The 15,179-nt window shown below is 45.5% G+C and overlaps 1 protein-coding gene across 2 annotated transcripts in view; it reads left to right on the top strand.

Annotated features, from left to right (window-relative positions):
- The window catches only part of SORD (sorbitol dehydrogenase), a 170,333-nt gene that overhangs the window by 154,174 nt on the left and 980 nt on the right, over positions 1-15,179 (top strand). The gene's annotated exons all lie outside the window — the stretch shown is intronic.

Raw genomic sequence — 15,179 nt, 5'->3', positions numbered from 1 at the left:
GAGTTTCTGGGAAGCGAAGGCGTCTGGATGAAGGCCCACTTCTTTGGGAGAGGATAGCACCTAATGCGGATTCAGAGACGTCCACCTCCAACACATAGGGAAGGCTTGGATCTGGATGTAGGAGGATAGGAGCTGATATAAAAAGTGTCTTTAATTCATCGAAGGCTTCCTGTGCTTGTGGAGACCATTGGAATTTGATCTGCTGGCGGGTCAGTTGGGTGATGGGGTAAATAATCGTGGAGAACCCTTGGATGAACCTGTGATTAAAAATTGGTGAAGCCAACAAATTGCTGGACAGACCTTTTGTCTGAAGGTGCCAGCCACTCCTGGATGGCTTTGATCTTTTGTGGATCCATTGAGATTCCTCCTGTGGTGATGATAAATCCAAGGAACTGGATGGTGTCTCTTTCAAATTCACACTTTTCTCCTTTTAGGTAGAGCCCATGTTCTCTGAGGACGAGGAGGACCTTCCTGACGTGGGTACGGTGCAGTTCTAATGAATTGGAAAAAATCTGAATATCATCAAGATATACTATCACAAAGTTGTCTAGATACTCACGGAATATATCATTGACCAGATGCTGGAATGTGGCCGGGGCATTGCAGAGCCCAAAGGGCATCACTAGATATTCAAAATGCCCGAATCTAGACCTGAAAGCCGCCTTCCACTTATCCCCATCGCGGATTCGGACTAAGTTATTTGCTCCCCGAAGATCCAGTTTAGTAAATATCTTGGCAGTTCTTAGGCGTTGAAAAAGGTCAGGGATGAGAGGAAGCGGGTACCTGTTCTTAATGGTTATTTTATTAAGTTCCCTGTAGTCCATGCAAGGCCTTAGAGAACCGTTTTTTTTTTCAACAAAAAAGATGCCTGCACCAGCTGGAGAAGAGGATGGTCAGATGAATCCTTTTTCCAGGTTTTCATCTATGTAAAGGCGTAGGGCTTCTAGTTCAGTCTCTGATAATGGAAAGATCCGACCAAACCGAATTTCGGAACCAGGTAGCAGGTCTATCGGCAATCATAGGGCCGATGGGGCGGCAGAGTATCAGCCTTCTTCTTGTCAAAGATGTCCAAAAAATTATGATAGGCTGAAGGGACATGTTGCAGGTTATCAGGAATAGTCTGTATGGTTAGGCAGGAGGTGGACTTGTGGGAGGTCGGCAGGTGACCGTGCTGTGAACAGTAGGCAGATGAAAAGAGTACTTATTTCTTGTTCCAGTTGATCTGTGGGTCGTGGGCTTGTAACCAAGGGAAACCGAGAATGATTGGAAACATAGGAGAAGGTATAACGTCAAAGCGAAGAAATTTGCAGTGACCAGAGTCTGTGGATGTCAAGATTGGTTCTGTTTCCTGGGTCACAGGACCGGAGCAGGGTAGGGAGCCATCAGCCAGATGAATCTGAAGGTGTTGTTTTTTAGAGCAGAGAGGGATGTGCAGGCTCCGAGCTAGGGTTATGTCCATAAAGCAACTGCAGGCCCCAGAGTCAATGATGGCTCCTAGCCGAACCTCCTCTTCCGCCACCTGTAATGAAACGGGAGGACAAGGTGAGACCGGGTGGAAACCGCAATCTGAGAATTCACTGCAACACGAGGTCGGCACTTACTGGGTCTCACAGGGCAGCTGCATAGGAAATGGCCCGCTTCACCACAATATAGACAAAGGTTGGCTTGACGCCAACAGAGTCTCTCATCAGGGGTGAGTGTAGCCCGGACCAAGCCTAGCTGCATGGGTTCGCCATCAGTAGAGGAGGTGGGAGCTGGAACAGGTGCGGGTACCGGGGGTACTCGGGGTAGCATCCACATGGGTCTAGGTGACTGGCGGCGTTCAGAGCGACGCTCCCGTAGACGTCAATCAGTTTGGTGGCCAACTGGAACAGATCTTCCAAGGATGTAGGGGTGTCTACTCGAGCTAGTTCGTCTTTTAAGGTCTCAGACAGGCCAAGACGGAACTGATACTTAAGGGCAGCCTCATTCCAGTCAGTGTCCCCAGACCATTTCCGAAACTCCACAATGTAGTCCTCTACTGGTCTCTTTCCCTGGGTTATGGAATGCAGGATGGCTTCGGCCGTATCGGTGCGCTGGGGATCGTCATACAGTTGTGACATAGCTTCAAAAAAAGTCTCTACAGAAACAAGAAGGGGGCTCTTCTGTTCTAGGAGGTTATGGGCCCAGGACTGTGGCTCATCGGATAGCAGAGAAATGATGAAACCCACCTTTACCGATTCAGAGTGGAAGGTCCTGGGCTGCAAAGCCAAGTACAGGAGGCATGCATTCTTAAATGCCCTAAACTTCTTCCAGCTGCCCGAAAAAAAACGCTCAGGAGTAGGGACCCTGGGTTCCGGAAGGGTCATGACTACTGCAGGTGTGGCACCGCCTTGGGCTTGCGAAGCAGAAGAGCTGCTGGCTGTGCACGGTGAAGAATCCGGTGGACTGGGAGAGATTGCCAAGTGCTGAAGGTGGCCCTCAATCTGGAAGTAGCTGTCTTGGAGTCGCTGCACCACCTGGGTGAGGGCTGCAACCTGCTGGCAGAGGGCCTCCAAAGGTGAGCCAGCTCTGTCGGCCTCTGACATGGCTGGTTTGTACTGTCAGGCACTCACCAGGGGCCGAAGTGCTGAGAGCGGCTTCCCTTGCAACTGGGTGCACAGTACCCCTGAGGGTGGAGCAGCGGGTACAGGGCACAAAGGGGCACGGGTTTTCAGTAAGTGACTGGTATGCAGGAAGTCTTCTGAAGGAAGAGATGCCCATGCAGATGGCCTTGGGATATACTTGAAGAGAACGCCTGGCAGGGGTTCTAACACCTGACTTGTGTGAAGGCCCGGAAGAGGGCTCGTGCAGGATGGACTGGACCCGAAGTAGCAAGCCAGTCTGTAAAACGGGTAAGAAAAGTGCAGAAACAGGCCGAGGGTTAAACACAAGTAATTAGTCCAGGAGCCAGCAAGGCCGAATGCAGAGGATAATCCAGAGGCAGGCCGAGGGTCAAACACGGGTATTAGTCTGGGAGCCAGCAAGGCTAAGAGCAGGAAGTCCGTTAAACAAGTCAGGGGTCAGGTCAGGAGAGAATCAGTGTAGTCTTCAGGAAATCCGGGTCACAACAGGAAGTGGTAAACAGGAACAGGAAGCAGAGGAACACAGGTGAGCTGATGAGACAAACCAGCAAAGACACAATCGATAATTGTATGCATGCACCTAGATATGCATTTACGTTTGTCATGAATCGTTACTTATAGACTGCACGCGCGGTTGATTTAAAACTTTTATTTCAGCGTCCCTTTACTGTATTGTGGCATTTTGTCAATAATTTTATTTACTTTCACTTGTAATTTTTAGTATAATAATATTTATGGTAATACCTTATTTATTCATAATACTGTTGTTATATGTGCAAATATGGAGGTAACAACACAAAATGCATTTGTTATTTCAGTCATGGAGGTAGTGTAGCACCATTGTTTGGAAATAATGACACAGTGGGGGTTATTTACAAAAGGCTAATCTACTTTGCACTGCAAGTGCACTTGGATGTGCAGTCACTCTAAATCTAAGGGGTAGATCTGAAATGAAGGGAAGCTCTGCTTATTTTATCATCCAATCATGTGCAAGCTAAAAAATATGTTTTTTATTTTCCTTGCATGTCCCCCTTGGATCTACAGCGACTTTACTTCCAAGTGCACTTGCAGTGCAAAGTGGATTTCCCTTTAGTAAATAACCCCCAGTGTTCCTAAGGCTTTAGGATACACACGGGATGTAACGTTTTTTTTTTTATGTTATGTGTTGCTTGGTAAGTACTTCTTTGGAACACATTGCTGGTTCTTCTGAAGAAAACACACCTTTACTAGTTAACCAGTGACTAAAATACAATAAATGTAATGGATAATATAATATGCATAAAAATAGACATTTTATAAATGGTTAGCAAAGTAGATGTCAACAGTTTAGTGTTTGCTGCAAATGTATACGTCATTGATAGGTTGTGCATAGGCTACATAAAATCCACACCTTTATGTAGTCGCCAAACTATTTTAATTCTAGCTAATTCTTTCTAACTGCTGAATACCGTTTTTCCTATCAGCCCTCTCTTGTAAGTCACCTACAGTCATTCTTACCGATGTCTCAATAATCTACCCTCCTTTGTTCCATGTAATCGCTAGAGTATTTTTCCAATGTGTAATTATCATGCTGACCTCTAGCCATCCTAAATTTGAGCATTGCCTGTGTGAGCTATTCTCATCCTGCTATACCTCATTTTCTGTCCTGCATTCTTGTTAAAGTGGTTGTAAACCCTTACAACACACTTTGACCTACAGGTAGGCCTAGATTAAGGCTTACCTGTAGGTCCAAGAAATATCTCCTAAACCTGCACGGTTTAGGAGATATTTGCCCGAAGACAGGCACCGCTGTCTACGGCGCAGGCGTACTGAGCGCGGCATTCTCAACGACGGAGCTGCCGCGTGTGTCTGCTCCCGTGCGCATGCGCGGGAGTGACGTCATCGCGGCTTCGCCGAATGACAGCGGTGGAGCTGCGAGACCCCACCGAGAAGATGGATGCGCCGGACTACAGGGGACAGCGGTGACATCGCTGGCTCCTGTGTCAGGTAAGTGACACATAATGGACTACTATGCGATGCATAGTAGTCCATTATGCTTTGCCTTTGCAGGGAATGAAAGAGGAAGTAAACTCATCAGGGTTTACTTCCTCTTTAAGCACAATACATTCTTGTCTGGTGCCTCCATTGTACTGTTTAACTATTGCATCTCTTTGGAAGCCAATCTGCATTTAACTTGTTGGAATATCTGGTAGACATGAAGACCAGTTAAAGATAGGGAAGTTTCCTTTACATAGTAGCATATTATTAATTTTTTACATTTTGGGTAGAGAAAAATTAGGGTAGAAACCCTGTTAGATTTTTTTTTCGCCACCTGTGTCCCATTGCAGAGATTTCCCTTCACTTCCGGTTCCCTAGTCTAACAGGAAGTGAAAAGAAATCCCTGTAAATCAAGGGAATTCAGTGGGGACCCCCAGGACAACCAGTGTCTCCATTGGAAGATTTCCCCTCTATTACTTTTCTGGGGACAACCCAAAATGTGGGTCATTTCTTTTACTTTTACTTTCAATGATAATGCTAAACAGGACAAATAGAAAGGGTGAATCTCCCTAATGGGTGCACAGACGGCAGTAATAACTGACATGTTCTAATCCCTCTCCACTCTATCCAAAACTAAAACAATGTTTTGCCTTTAGTTATACTACTCTATCATTTCAATTACAAGTATTCAGTTCCTAACATTTTCTTGCTTCATACGTAGATGAATATATTAAGCTGGTCACACACACACCTCAGACCCTGATGTAGATCTACCTAAACAATCTATTCAGTTTATATCCAGTCAAGTAGGCCCTTATATGACATAGTTGTTACTGAATTTTGCCGATCCAACAAATCGACTGCAAGTCGATTCTAACTATGCATGATTACCTTTACCACTTCAGCCCTGGAAAAATTTACCCTCTTCCTGACCAGAGCACTTTTGCGATTCGGCACTGCGCAATGACAATTGCACGGTCGTGTGACATTGCACCCAAGCAAAATTGTTGTCCTTTTATTTCCCACAAATAGAGCTTTCTTCTGGTGATATTTTTATTTTTTGCGCTATAAACAAAAATACGTCAATTTTGAAAAAAACACAATATTTTGTACTTTTTGCTATAATAAATATCCCCCTTTTTTTTTTTTAAAAAGGCACATTTTTTTCTAAGTTTAGGTGATATGTATTACATATTTTTGGTAAAAAATCTCAATAAGCGTATATTGATTGGTTTGCGCAAAAGTTATAGCATCTACAAAATAGGGGATAGATTTATAGCATTTTTTTTTCACTAGTAATGGTGGCGATCTGCGATTTTTATTGTGACTGCAACATTATGGTGGACACATTGGACATTTTTGACACATTTTTGGGATCATTGGCATTAATACAGCGATCAATGCTATAAAAATGCATCGATTACTGTAAAAATGTCACTGGCAGTGAAGGGGTTAACACTAGGGCGATCTAGGCGTTAAATGTGTTCCCTGGGAGGTGATTCTAACTGTAGGGGGAGGGGACTGACTGGAGGAGGTGACAGATTGTGGTTCCTAGCTCAAAGCCACATACGATTTGTCACTCCTGTCAGAACAAAACAGGAAAGTGTGTGTTTACACGCACTCGTCCCTGTTCTGTGTCTCCTGCTCGTGATCACTCATGGCCGGTGGTCGTTGCGACCGTCGGCCACGAGCATCGGCTATCCTGACCCCGCATATGGCTACGACGGCTCGTGCAGGGGAGCCAACCTGCCACAGTATAAATGCGGCGGCTGGTCGGGAAGCGGTTAAAGTATAACTAAAGGCAAAACTTTGTTTTGGATAGAATGGAGAGGGACTCTATGAATCTCCCTAATGGGGGCACAGACCCCTGTCAGTTCTTATTGCTGTCTGTGCCCCCATTAGGGAGATTCATTCTCTTTTTGTCCTCATTACCATTATCATTGAAAGTGAAAATAAAGAAAATCACATATTTTGCATTGTCCCCAGAAAAGTAAAAGAAGGACAATCTTCCAATAGGGACACTGGTCCCTAATTTGCAGGGATTTCCTCTTATGTCCTGTTTGACTATGAGGCAGATGGTGAAAAAAAAAAATCTTACAGGGGTTATAACCCTCTCTTGCTCTAGCCAAAATGAAAAAAAAGTTTTGCCTATATTTTTGCTTTAAGGTTCTCTATTCCTATCTTTTGAAATGTAAAGCCATAGATGTTAAGCTTTTGTAACACTTATACTCTAAAGATTTCTTTCACATACCATATAACAATGGCTGAAATTAATGGAACAATTGTACAAAACTAAGCATCGGGTACCTCTTAAGAAATGCGGGGTAGTTTCCAATAATATTATTGGTTGCTATCCATGGTAAAATCTGATATGGATAGAAGTTTATTAAATGTGATTACCATTTTTATTGGTTTAGAAGCTCCACGAAGGAATCCTTCTCTTCAAGTGCAGGTGGCTGAAGAGAACAACAGCTGCCTACATAATAATAAAAAAAAAATGTTAAAGTATAACTAAAAGCAATTTTTTTTTCTTAGTTTGGACAGAGTGGAGATCGGTTTGAACACCTCTCAGGCTTATTTCTGTTGATGTCCCTCAGTTAAGGGGATTCACCTTTGCTATTTATAATGTTTACCATTATCATTGAAAGTGAAAGTAAAAGAAAATCAAAAATTTTTTTTTTAACCCAATAAAGTAGGGCTGTGGAAATTTAAAGATTAATTCCTCGATTAATCGATTCAATTTTTTGATCGATCAAAATTCTTTTGATCGGTACTCACCTCTCCGCCGGCTTCCGGGTCTTCAGGGAGTTCTGCCGGATATCCGGTGATGTCACGGACATCGACGTCACTGGACTCCTCCCCGCTTCCCCAAGTGCCTCTGTCTGCTAATGAAGGGAAGGGGGTAGGAGTCCGGTGATGTTGAAGTTCTGATTGAACGTAACGCGTACGGGGGAGAAGCTATGCATGACGTCACCCGCTGCTGTCCTACGAAACTAACACAATTGACTGCTTTACATGCTGTGTTTTTATCAGCTTTATGTGAGTAGTTTGTGTTTGAACACAAAAATTAAATCTTATACTTAAGCGGTGAGCCCTTAGATCTTTTCTTTCTACCCATGACCTGGTGTCCTTGCTGAGATCTAAGGAGATGTGAGAGAAGTTTATGGTCTGTTAACCCTTTTGATACCCGCTTGCATGACCACCTGTTTGCACAGGAGTCCATGCCATAAGGTGAGAGTGATTAGTTAGACCGGAGGTGGAGGGATTGTCACACTACTGCGGGAAAAAAAAAAGACTTGCGTCAGTGATACAGTTTGAATTTAAAACGTATTTGTGTGAACTGGGTTAAGTCATGGATTGTGGAAACGAACTAGTGTCGGGTGATTGTATATAGTGTATACCACATTTACCACTGACTAATGCAGAGTTGCAATGCAAGGAGATCAGCTAAAAGTAGTTGAATCTGTATATGCATTATAATTAATCGATATTAGTCGATTAATCGAACACAAACATTTTAATCAGTAACAGCCCTACAAAAAAGTTATAGAGGAGGACAACTCTTCTAATGGCAATACTAGTTCTGGTGACCTGGGGGTCCCCAAGAAATGTCCTTTATTTGCAGGGATTTTCTCTCACTTCCTGTTTGGCTATGTAATAGGAAGTGAAACAAAACATCTGCAATGGGACACAGGTGGCAAAAAAAAAACCTGACGGGTTATAACCCTCCCTTGCTCTTTCCAAAAAAAAAAAGGAAAAAAAAGTTTTGCCTATAGTTTTACTTTAAAGTGGTTGTAAACCTCATGTTAAACAATTCCAATAGACAGGCACCATGTTTTAGCCTTTTTCTATAAAAATCAAAAGCACATTAGTTGTACCTGAATTTTCTCATTCGTGTGTCTGTCACAGACCTCTGAAAAACTCTGGTCTGTGGACGTGTCTATGGGCGGGAGCTCAGGAGGCAGAGTTCTGACATCACATGACTCTCCTCCCATCTGTACAAACCCCCTTCCCCCAGAAATCACACTAGCGTGTCTTGAATGCCAAGCTGGATACTGGAAACTGTTAACCCCAAAAACACTTGGCAGCATTTGAGGCACAGGGGGTGCAGACTTTCATAGCAGGAGGGAGCCAAGCAAATGTCAGGAATAAGTACACAGCGGACACTGCCGACACTTATCTCTGCTAACGGAGGAGGAGGGGGATGCATGCTTTCACTGTCAACATTAGCAAGAGAGCCAAACCGCCGCACACAGATTTAACCCCAGGGAGAGAGCCAAGCAGGAGGATCATAATGAACCTCTCAATGGCTGGGCACTTTTACTGTAGCGCCCTACTTTCAAGTAGTGTCCGCTAGTTACACCGTAAAAGTGCCCAGACATTGAGGGGTTAATTGTGATTCTCTTTTGGTAAGGTGTGCGCAGAGTGAACAGTCAACATACTTCTGGAAGGTTGACAAACTAAACATTACCTCAATATTCTTCTGGTCAAAGCACTCTCATTTTATTTGCTTTTCAGAGCTTTTACACGTGGGCGCTGGATGTACTTTGTGAACTCTGGCTGCATTCCTACAATAAGCATGTGTTCATGAAAAGGCCTGCAGCACCATGTGTTACTAAACAGCGCAAGCAACACACTGACCACACACTGCAAGCCAAAGCAAAACACACACTTAACACAGTTTTAGGAACTTAAAGCAGAGTTCTGCCTGGGAAAAAAATGAAGAAATACTGTAGCTGCTGACTTTTAATATATGTACGGTTACCTGTCCAGGGAGTCCGCAATGTCGGCACCCAAAGCCCAACTTCAGATCGACACACGGGTTGCTGCCGCCGCCATTCCTGGTGAGGGAACCAGACAATGAGACTTGTGGCTTTACTCCTGGTTCCCTTCTATGCACGAGCGTGTAGCACTGCCCGTTCTGCATGGTCCCTGCTGTCTTTTGAGAACTGTGTCTCTCAGAAGACAGTGGGAAAGAAGGAGGAGGGGCCAAACATAGCGTAGTTTGCCACACAATATGCGGTGCTCTTTTGCCAGGTATCTGCTCCCCCCCTGAAAGGTGCTCTGGATTTTACAGGTATCTGCTCCCCCCTGAAAGGTGCAAAATGTGACACCGGAGGGGGAGGGGAATCCCATCTGCGGAAGTTACAATGCCATTTGATTTGACAGTATGACTTGACTTTTCTGACATGTTTTTGGAAGTAATGCTTTCAGGGTAAAGCAGCGTCATGCATGATGTGATGTTTCAGGGTACCATTACTTTACGCAGCACATCAGGCATCATACCGCAGGATGAATGTAATTTATTTGTATGCTTGGAACTGTATTATGTAGTGTATTTATGCGCTGCGTCGCAGTACAGGGTGGAATGTACTTTGTTTAGTATTTGTTTATTGTATATTTTCTTGCAAAATAAAGTGTACATTTTCAATCAAAAAGTTACATTTCTGAGTGGAACTCCTCTTTAACACCGTTTTTGGGGGTAGGAGGGTGTTTTTATATGTTTTATATTAAGAATGTTAGATTTGTATTTCTTTGTGATTTTTGCACAGTATACTCTACAGCACTGTGGTAGACACTCATCATTAGAACATAAAACTTTCATGGGGCGTGGTTGGATGCTGAGCGGAATGGACGTGTGAAGATAGAGCTCCTCACAGCCATCCGCAATCCACCGCCATCCGCTGTCTCAAGCCACTCCATCCGATCGCTGATTGCACCAGGAGACAGCGGAGCAACCTCGGGAAGCACCCGGAGTAAAATTACGGCTTTATTGCCGCGCTCGAGAGGCTTGGGCCTGTAGTGCGGCCGTCCGCCGCCATCTTGCAGCCTACCCACCGCGGCTGCCATTCCGGGAGCGATAGCGGCCACACAGAGGGCAGAACAGTGCCGAGACCAGCCCAGGGGCCCCCGCGGGATACCTGAGGATACTGGGAGCCCCCCCTTGCAACAGGCCCTGTCGAGAGTCCGCCATACGGGCAGCGGAGGACGGCGGACGGCCGCCATTTTGTATAGGCCTGAGAGGCCCGATGCTGGGGTGAGTGCTGCTGGGGACTGCCGGGTCGGTATAGACACCCCCCTGGGGGACCGCTGGGACAGAGACTGCTATACCTGACTCCACCACTTCTCCACCGTGTTTCCCTGCAAGCTGCCCACAACCTTAGTGCACCTTGTACCTACTTAGAGCCCAGGGGAGGAGTGGAGTGGTCCTTGTGCTCCTTGGGATACCCCTTGTCCCCCAGGGACAGCACTTTTGGCTTAGCCTTCCCTGCCTGCGAACCCCAGGGTCCCCCCGAACATCTGCTGATACCACCAACATGCCACAAGGCATTACCGGGGACTTGTTTGCTCTGTTTCTAAACCACGGCCTAGGTGGCGTCTCCAGTTCTGGGGTGCTACATGTGCTATTACCACCGGACCTCTCACATCGGCTATGTGTTACCATTGTAAACCTACACATGCTATCCTTAATCAAATGTGAGTGACCCTGAGCCCCGTCCAGCGTTCAGCTTTACTGACACAATTATGACAACAAAGAAGCCTAGATCACGCTCCACGACTAATAAGGGATCTGGAAAGGGACCAGTGCTAACCCAATCCAGCTCGATTCAACACTTTCTAGCCGCGGGGAAATCGTTGTCGGGAGAGCGAGGTAGCCACGTCAGAACCCCTAAGCGCAACTTCTCCCCCTCCTCACTTGCTGCCTCATCAGGGAAAGCTCTTCCGCTTCATCATATTGTTCTGACCTGATCGATGATCCCCAGTTCCCCGGTGGGCTCTCACATGTCCAACTTAGTCAGCGGTCTTAAGAAGGAGCTGGTGGGGATGTTCCATAGACTGGAAAAATCCATAAAGAAGGAGATTACTGGAGTTAGGACGGATATGGCACATATTCTGGACCGGGTAGAGGAGAAGGAGCTCAGACAGGAATCGCAGGCCTCCGCCATTAAAGAGTTACAAGAGACGGTCACACAACTAGCGTTTGCCCAGCGGGCTTCATCGTATAAGCTCAAAGACCTCGAGAACAGGAACCGCAGAAATAATCTGCGAGTGCGGGGTCTTCCGGAAGCCACTGGTGACAACGACCTCGAACCATCGATTCGTGGCATCCTTAACACAATTTTGTAAAAGCCAGTTACCAAACCATTGCTGTTTGACCGGGTGCATCGGGCTCTTTGCCCCCGCAACTTTTCCTCGGATCAACCACGGGACGTTATATGCCGCCTGCATTACTTTTCGGATAGAAATGCTGTGATGATTAAAATGCGGAGCACGCCTACCATAGACTTTGATGGAGTCACCATCAGCATTTTCACAGACCTGTCTAAGGACACTCTAGACCGTTGCAGAGCTCTTAAACCTCTTTTAGATCTCCTTCGTGCGGATGGGATTCCATACAGATGGGGATTCCCAGCGTGCTTGATCGTCACTAAAAACGTCCGCTCTCACACCCTGCGGTTCCCGGAAGATCTGCCCGCATTTCTAAAGGAACTCAGTTTGCCACAAGTTGAACTCCCTGGCTGGCAGGTCCAAATCCCCCAATTTACCTCTACACTAGATGCCCAATGGTGGAGAACCTCATCAAAAAAAAGGCGCACATCCCTCCCAGGATCCGCACAAAAGAATGTCTGCCTGTTGCTGTCTGAGGAGCACTTAATTTGTTCTTTTTAGCTTTTCTTATGTTTTTGTTGGGTCTTTTGTCCCACCCCGCTCCAACTCACTTTTGTTTCTTTTTTTATAACCGGACGATGGAGGCCCATGGTCGGCGTGGTCATGTCTATGTGCTGATAGTACATTCATAACTCTTGACAGTACATTAGCTTTCAGCTACGTTAGTGAACTCGAGATGATCTCCTATCCTGGGACCCTTTTTTCTGACCCGGACCGTTGGAGCGGTCCAGTAAGTATTCCTATCTGTTTTCCTGGACATTGTTTATTTAGTTTCATGGTATTTACATGCTGGGAATACCTCAAAGCGACTCTACATCACCTGGGACTTGGTCCCAAAATGTTCTACCACATAACCTCCCTTTACTCTGCTCCCACAGCTCGTGTCCGCATAAACAGGTCTCTGAGTGACTCGTTCTCTCTGTATAACGGTACTCGGCAGGGATGCCCCCTATCCCCTCTTCTATTTGCCCTCACCCTTGAACCCTTTTTGTCAACCATTAGACATAATCCCAATATCCATGGGGTTCAGATAGGCTCCTCGAACCATAAATATGCAGCTTATGCTGATGAAATCTTATTCTTTGTCCAGCGCCCTTGTATCTCCCTACCTAATTTAATGTCTGCCCTCTCTACCTATCAAAAGCTATCTAACTTCAAAATTAATCTTTCTAAGTCAGAAATTCTGAACATTAACCTTCCCAGATGGGAGGCTGACTACATACGGCCTCTCTTCCCTTTCAGATGGGTCCAGCGAACCATGAAATACATGGGAATCTATCTAACATCTAACATCCACTCCCTATTTAGATATAATTACCTTCCCTTACTGAACAACATCAGGGAGAACGTGAGAAACTGGAAGAGCCTCTCACACTCCTGGTTGGGGAGGGTTAATATTGTTAAAATTAATATTCTGCCTAGAGTTTTATTTCTATTCCAAATGATCCCCATGGGAGTACCCATGTTTTTTTTTTACAACATGACAGACCATGATCTCCCGCTATGTATGGAGGAACAGTCACCCCCGGGTCTCCAGGGACATATTATACCATTCCAAAGATGCTGGGGGTCTGGCCCTACCAAATTTTAGGGAATATTATCACACTGCTATACTCTCCAGGATAGCTGATTAGAAGTTCACTGCAAACACCAAGTTGTGGGTTAATATGGAACGCTTTCTGTGTGCTGCATACCTTCCGGTTGTGCCTTGGATCCCTCGCATACACTGACATCTCACCAGCGATACCTCCTGGCTCACATTTTCCACCTTAGATGTTTGGGACAACCTACACAAGAAGTTCTCATGGTCCTACAACTCCCCTTTAATGCCGCTTCCTAATCACCTGTACTTTTTGCCTGGCCTATTAGACCCGGGATTTCGGACTTGGTCCCCTGATCGACCCCTGCTTCTAAATCAGGTCCTCCGGACAGATATCATCAAGTCTTTATCGGATGTTCTTGGCACCAAACCAATTACATTCCTTGACAGGTGGAGATACGCTCAGTTACAGTGCTTCCTACGAGCTCTGCCTCGACCACTCAGAGGTCCTGAGGGTCTTAACGGGCTTGAGGCTGTGTTTTATCCAAAAGATCCTCCATTGCACTGCCTATCGCTGTTCTATAAGGCCCTTATCAAACTCCTCTACAACTCACACCCGCCCCATCTGGCTAGATGGGAAGAGGACCTAAACGCAAACCTCTCGGACCTAAAAAAGGGAAAAGTGCTGCAAATAACCCATGTTTCATCCCTTGCCTCAAAAATGGCTGAAGTTAACTACAAGTTGCTTACCAGGTGGCATTACACTCCAGAGAAATTACACCGGATGTTCCCTGAAAACTCCCCGCTATGTTGGAGGAATTGTGGGTTCAGGGCCACTCATGCACACATCTGGTGGTCTTGCCCACTCATTAAACCATTTTGGTCCAACGTGATCCAAGTTATACAGCGGATCTCGGGCATTAACCTTCCTAATGACCCCTGGACCGTTCTCTTCCACGATACAGCCGACTCTGTGGGCCGGTACAAACGATCCATAATCCCCCACCTGTTGAACACAGCCAAGGCACTAATACCTGCTCTTTGGGGACAACCCAAAATTCCAACGCTGAAATGCTGGATGCATAAGATTGCAGCAGTTCATCTCATAGAGGACACGACTCACTCTGATAAGAAGACTTCTCAAAGAGTTTTTAAGACGTGGTCTAGCTGGAGGGAATTCACCACCACCACCTCATTCTACAAGGATCTCCTCACACAGTCCGAATGAGTGAGGCTCAACCTCACAACCCATTTGAGTCAACCACGCCTATCAACGGAACCATTCCCCTCCTCTTCTCAGGAGGACTGGGTTTTCTCTTATCTTAGGCCTTATAGTAGTATAGTGTAAGATCCGGTATTGATTCTCTACATGTAACCACGTTACATGTAGAGAAATGTCCCCTCCACCCCCTCCCCCCCACCCCCTCCACCCCCTTCCTACCTCCCTTCTTGTCCCTCATTCTCTTCCTTCGCTCCCCCCTTTCTAAGCTCTCATCTTTCTTTGTTCTATCCTCTGTTCTTGAGACAGATGACTTGAAGCCCAATACTTGAAATAATGCTGTGCAATATCCCCATACTCTTCGGTTGGTTGGTTGGTTTTAAGAGCTCATATGTGTTCCCCTCTCTGTATTGAATACTAATATGCTCTAATTTTTGGGTGCCTTGATGGTTTTAGATATGTTTGTTACCATGTTTAGGGGATTGGGCGCTGTCTACATACAGACTTTGTCAATGTTTGTTTGTTGTTTGTCTCTAATAAACATTTATTAAACAAAAAAAAAAACATAAAACATTCAGACATGTTCTTTTCTACGGTGCATGTTGTACCTGTGTTTTCTATAGTGGTTTATTGTTTATACAATGACTTATTTCTAGTGAATGCCAAAGCA

This window comes from Lithobates pipiens, unplaced genomic scaffold, assembly GCF_037356315.1.
Source record: "Lithobates pipiens isolate NorthernLeopardFrog02 unplaced genomic scaffold, aLitPip1_a1.2 Scaffold_8, whole genome shotgun sequence".
Taxonomy (NCBI): Eukaryota; Metazoa; Chordata; class Amphibia; order Anura; family Ranidae; genus Lithobates; species Lithobates pipiens.
The sequence above is the reverse complement of the archived record's forward strand: the minus strand, read 5'-3'. Positions and strand labels throughout refer to the sequence as shown.